The sequence below is a fragment of the Salvelinus fontinalis genome, chromosome 37 (assembly GCF_029448725.1).
Source record: "Salvelinus fontinalis isolate EN_2023a chromosome 37, ASM2944872v1, whole genome shotgun sequence".
NCBI lineage: Eukaryota > Metazoa > Chordata > Actinopteri > Salmoniformes > Salmonidae > Salvelinus > Salvelinus fontinalis.
The window spans coordinates 26,233,415-26,239,567 of record NC_074701.1 but is presented as its reverse complement, the minus strand read 5'-3'; positions in this window follow the sequence as shown (position 1 = coordinate 26,239,567).

Genomic DNA, 6,153 nt, shown 5'->3' with positions numbered 1-6,153 from the left:
ACCAGACTGTGACCAGCAGGTAGTGCCACCAGGCCGTTGCAGCCTTGGCCCTGATTGGTTCTAGTCATGTGAAAACCTTGGTCATGATTGGCTCACCACGGCTTCAAAATCCCAGCTCAACAATGCCCCCTGTCTGGCAGATCTGTCACTGAGGCAAGTTCTTTACAGCAATGGTACATCAACACACGGACACTTATCTTTTCCACTCAGATCAAAAACCACTCTGTCCATACAGTTAACGCAGATTAGCGTTTTTCGTCATGAAACTTGTTCTGATGGAAGCTCTACAGAGTGGTCACTAGCTGGCACAGCCACAGTCATACAATCTGATTTTTAGCCTAACCCTAAACAAACTGCTAACCCTAATGTGCAACCTTAAATTACAGTTTTTTTCAATTGTTTAAGCACAATTTTGAAAACAGGGCCCGGTTTGTCAAAACACTACACACAATTAGCACAACCCTACACCAAAGTAGCACAACACTTCAGATCATTTGCAAAATGGAACACATTTGTCAAAACTATACACGACTTCATAAAAATAATATTTTGTTACCATACAAAACACACACATTTCATATGACTTCAATCTTTTTGAATCAGTTACACACTGCTGTTGTTAACATAAAACACTTTTAGCAAGTCTAATTGTCAGTGATTAGAGTACTGTAAATGAAGTACACAGAGAAAGTGCAACTATACAAACACTACACAAGACCAATGCTGCAGACTGAGGAAAATATAATTTATTTCTCTCCATATACCCAAATCAGTCAACATGTCAACATGGAGAATCACAACAAAACATGTCCCAGTTTACATGCTACTACAGTAGTGTGCATAACACTGTTAGCTAGGCAAACAGACAAACGTAAAATACTGTATCCAGTACAGGTTACAATTACAGTAAATAACAACAAACATAAAAAATTATCTGAAAAAAACTGACAATATTGTACAGAAAATACTACAGTAAACATACTATACATTATCTCTTCGCCTAGCTGGATCTGGCCAGAGAATTTCATCAACATCACAAGCAATATCGTCATTAGCAAGACAACGCAGGAAGAACCGTCTTGAATGTCGAATCCATCCTTGCACAGCTGCGGCGTCGACTTGGTCACAGGCGTGACCATGGCCTGAATGAGGCCTGATTGAGGGGTACCGGAGCCTGGGGCTGGAGATCGTAAACCTTCCACCGCCATGCAGAGAAAAACTCTTCGATAGGGTTTAGAAACGGAGAGTATGGTGGAAGGTATAGTACTGTCAACTGTGGATGGTGTTGAAACCAGTTTTGGACCAAAGCAGAGCGGTGGAATGACACATTGTCCCAGATGACCGTGTATTGCATTTGGTGCATTTCATTACCTGCTGTGACGATGTGGTGCAATCGGTCCAAAAATGCGAGAATGTGAGGTGTGTCGTAAGGGCCCATTTTGGCATAACGGAGGACAACCCCATGCTGTGAAATGGCAGCGCAAAGGGTGATGTTACCCCCACGTTGCCCTGGGACATTGATTATAGCCCTGTGGCCAATGATATTTCTGCCTCTCATTCTTGCTTTTGTGAGGTTGAACCCTGCCTCATCAATATATCTGAATTCATGCAGGATTTCCTCAGCATCCATCTGCAAAACTCTCTGAAATACAGTGAAAGACAAGATTGTGTAGTTCAGGATAGGTCTAGAATACAGTCAATGTAAAGAAGTCATGTGTGCAGTATGCAACATCACAGTGCTAAAGTGAACAATACAAACCTCCACATACTCATGCCGCAGCCGTTTGACCCTCTCTGAATTCCGCTCAAAAGGCACTTGATAAAGTTGTTTCATTTGAACCTGATGTCTTTTCAGGATGCGTGCCAGTGTTGACTGAGAGACCTGATGGACATTATTGAAAATGGCATGGTCCCCGATAATGTTGACTTGTAGTTCTCTGAGCCTGATAGCATTATTGGCCAAAACCGTGTTTATTATCTCTCTCTCTTGTTCTTGCGTGATTATGGGCCCCCTTCCTCCTTGTCGTTCCCGACCCTCAATCCTATGTAGAGAATAATACATGTAACTTACTGTACAATGTCACAGGAAGGGGTATCACAAGTGTTGATATGGTGCATACAATAAGCGGCTGATTACTGTAAATGTAGACAGATCTTCTTTTACCTGTTTTCCCGTCGAAAAGTCCTTATGACAGATGCCACTGTATATCTGCTAAGATTTGGCTGAACTCTCAGTCCAGCCTCCCTCAGCGTCAATCCGTGGTTCACAACATGGTCCACTAGTGTTGCACGAATGTAATTTGATAAGTTTGGTCCTCTTCTTCTTTGTGCACGTTCTCCTCCTGCCTCAGGTCTTCCTCGACCTCTGGCTCGGCCTCTGCCTCTACCTCCTTCTCCTCCTCCTCCTCTGTGTACTCCTCCTCTCACCCTCACTCTTCTTCTGACTCCTTCCATTTTGGTTGAACCTACCTGCTGCATTTTTATAGTGCTTAAACCTGATTGGTGTGTCTACAATTTAGCAATCATGTGTTTGTGCACCTGATGGCTGTGTTTAACAGATTGTCTTATAGGTGTGGTAATTTGACAGTCAGTGCTTTGGAATTGCAAGGAAGTGACATCATGATATACTTCTGTGTCTGATGTATACAAGTGTGTTTAGTGTTTTTCAAATCACTGTATGTAATGTTTTGCAAATGGTGTGAAGCTGACAATGTGCTTACAGTTGTGCAAATCTAGCCTTGTGTTTTGCTCCTTGAGTGTAAGGTTTTGCTAATTGTGGGAAAAGTTACATTTTAGTCTGTAAGCAATTGTAAAAAACTGTAAGACAAAAAATAGTTTTTACAAGATATACAATTTTGACTTTACAGTTGGCCTATGAGAATAAACGTCAACCAGCGCTAACAATAACAAGTAAAACTTTATGGAAACAAGCGGCGAGGAAGCTGTATTTTCTGTCTGTGAATTCAAGTTCAAGTGAAAAAGTTTTACCATAAATTGTGTGTGTGTGTGTGTGTGAGGGGGGGGGGGGTTGCATGCATGGTGTATATGTATTCTTGTATTGTGAACCATGTATATCTCAGTGTGTTTTCACATATTCAAGTGTTTTGTTTATGGATGCACACCAGCAGCTTCTTCCCCACTAAAATGGCGGGTGAAATCCAAAGTTTGATTCATTATACTGCAGTGGAATTATGCTGCAGATGCCTGCCACTTGGGGAGATGGCTCCATATTCACAGCCCCCGATGCATTCATAAATCAAGCTGCCTAATGTTCTGTGTGTCATGTGCTTCAGGCAGAGGATGAAAGGGAGAAATAAAGATTCCTGAGAACGAGGGATTTCAACTCGTAGTTCTTTGTGTTAAGAACCCGGGTTGATGTGGACCGTAGCGGCCCACAAGACCAATAATACTCCATCAATCAACGCTGTGTGGAGAGTGTAAGGCTTTGGGGGACATAAACACACACACACACACGGACAGTTGGACATGCACACAAACACACACAGCAGTCTTTATCTCAAGTCTCATTAACGCTAAGCAGAGAGCGAGAAAGTGATGTCTGGTGTTGTGGTAGGCTTGCAGATGGAGCTGAAATGTACCAAATAGACTTATTGTAAGCCCGGTTGTTGGCAGCTTACTTGACTGTCACACAGACTTAGACTTCGAAAAGCATGTATTTATTGTGAGTATAAAACTACCTCTCCAATGATGTCAAGTCGAGAGACGTGCAAACAGAAATCAACTACATCAGAGACGTTTATTAGTAGACACTAAGACTGTAATTAACTCTCAATAGAGGATGATACTATTTCTGTTCAGTCTGATTGCTTTCTAAAGTACATTTTCATCTTGTGATAAAGTATGTATTTCACCAGTTCAACCCTGGTTAGTTTTCATTATAGCTATTCATATAACAATGATTAATTACATTTCTGAATAAATGGTTTCCTACTTCGTTATGAAGAGGTTTCGCCTTTCATTTCCATTATTACTATGCTGTTGAGAGGCTTTCACAGTAAGAACTAGGGCTGGGAATTGCCAGGGACCTCACATTACTGTCACGCCCTGACCGTAGATTGCTTTGTATGTTTCTATTTTTTGTTTGGTCAAGGTGTGATGTGGGTGGGCATTCTATGTTTGTAGGTCTAGGTTTGGTATTTCTATGTTTTGGCCGGGTATGGTTCTTAATCAGGGACAGCTGTCTTTCGTTGTCTCTGATTGAGAACCATACTTAGGTAGCCTGTTTTCCACTGTTAGTTGTGGTTGGTTATTTTCTGTTTAGTGTTGGTTGCACCTTGCAGAACTGTTTCGGCTATTCTTTTTGTTATTTTGTATTCAGTGTTCAGTCAGTTAAGCGAATAAAGATGAACACGTACCCCGCTGCATTTTGGTCCGATCTTTCTTCTTCTTCCGATGAATGCCATGACAAATACGATATTATCACAATACTTAGGTGCCGATACAATATGTATTGTGATTCTCGCGATTTCCACAATTCTATACAGTATGTACTGACATCTGATACTGTGATTTTATTGTGATTCAATGTTCCAAACATATTGCAGACCATATGTCTGCTGCAGAGAGACAAGAGAATGCCATGAGGAAATTAGTTTTGATCAGTCATGAAAATAAAATAGCTGAAAACAAATTGGCTCCATATTTAAAAAGAAGATGGAGAACAAGCTATGAAGAAAAAATACTGGACTTTTACTGGAGGTACAGCAAAATAGTACAAAAATATTGTTGCGATATTGTCAAAACGATACATCGTCAAAAATAATATCCACATAAGTAACTGTATTGATATTTCCCCCATCATTAGTAAGAACACCCAATTAGAGTATTTTATCCCTAATTATCTATCCTAAAACTATGCTTAAGGACAAAGTGATCAACAATATAACAAATTTTTAATTGTCTTTGAGGCAACAAAGACAAATTACTGTTAGGTTGAAAGAGAAATGTTGATAAAGAGAGCAGGAGAGAGAGAAAGACAGATGTTGATAAAGAGAGCAGGAGAGAGAGAAAGAGATATGTTGATAAAGAGAGCAGGAGAGAGAGAAAGAGAGATGTTGATAAAGAGAGCAGGAGAGAGAGAAAGAGAGATGCTGATAAAGAGAGCAGGAGAGAGAGAAAGAGAGAAGTTGATAAAGAGAGCAGGAGAGAGAGAAAGAGAGAAGTTGATAAAGAGAGCAGGAGAGAGAGAAAGAGAGATGTTGATAAAGAGAGCAGGATAGAGAGAAAGAGAGATGTTGATAAAGAGAGCAGGAGAGAGAAAGAGAGATGCTGATAAAGAGAGCAGGAGAGAGAGAAAGAGAGATGTTGATAAAGAGAGCAGGAGAGAGAGAAAGAGAGATGTTGATAAAGAGAGCAGGAGAGAGAGAAAGAGAGATGTTGATAAAGAGAGCAGGAGAGAGAGAAAGAGAGATGTTGATAAAGAGAGCAGGAGAGAGAGAAAGAGAGATGTTGATAAAGAGAGCAGGAGAGAGAGAAAGAGAGAAGTTGATAAAGAGAGCAGGAGAGAGAGAAAGAGAGAAGTTGATAAAGAGAGCAGGAGAGAGAGAAAGAGAGATGTTGATAAAGAGAGCAGGATAGAGAGAAAGAGAGATGTTGATAAAGAGAGCAGGAGAGAGAGAAAGAGATATGCTGATAAAGAGAGCAGGAGAGAGAGAAAGAGAGATGTTGATAAAGAGAGCAGGAGAGAGAAAGAGAGATGTTGATAAAGAGAGCAGGAGAGAGAGAAAGAGAGATGTTGATAAAGAGAGCAGGAGAGAGAGAAAGAGAGATGTTGATAAAGAGAGCAGGATAGAGAGAAAGAGAGATGTTGATAAAGAGAGCAGGAGAGAGAGAAAGAGAGATGTTGATAAAGAGAGCAGGAGAGAGAGAAAGAGAGATGTTGATAAAGAGAGCAGGAGAGAGAGAAAGAGAGATGTTGATAAAGAGAGCAGGAGAGAGAGAAAGAGAGATGTTGATAAAGAGAGCAGGAGAGAGAAAGAGAGATGTTGATAAAGAGAGCAGGAGAGAGAGAAAGACAGATGTTGATAAAGAGAGCAGGAGAGAGAGAAAGAGAGATGTTGATAAAGAGAGCAGGAGAGAGAGAAAGAGAGATGTTGATAAAGAGAGCAGGAGAGAGAGAAAGAGAGATGTTGA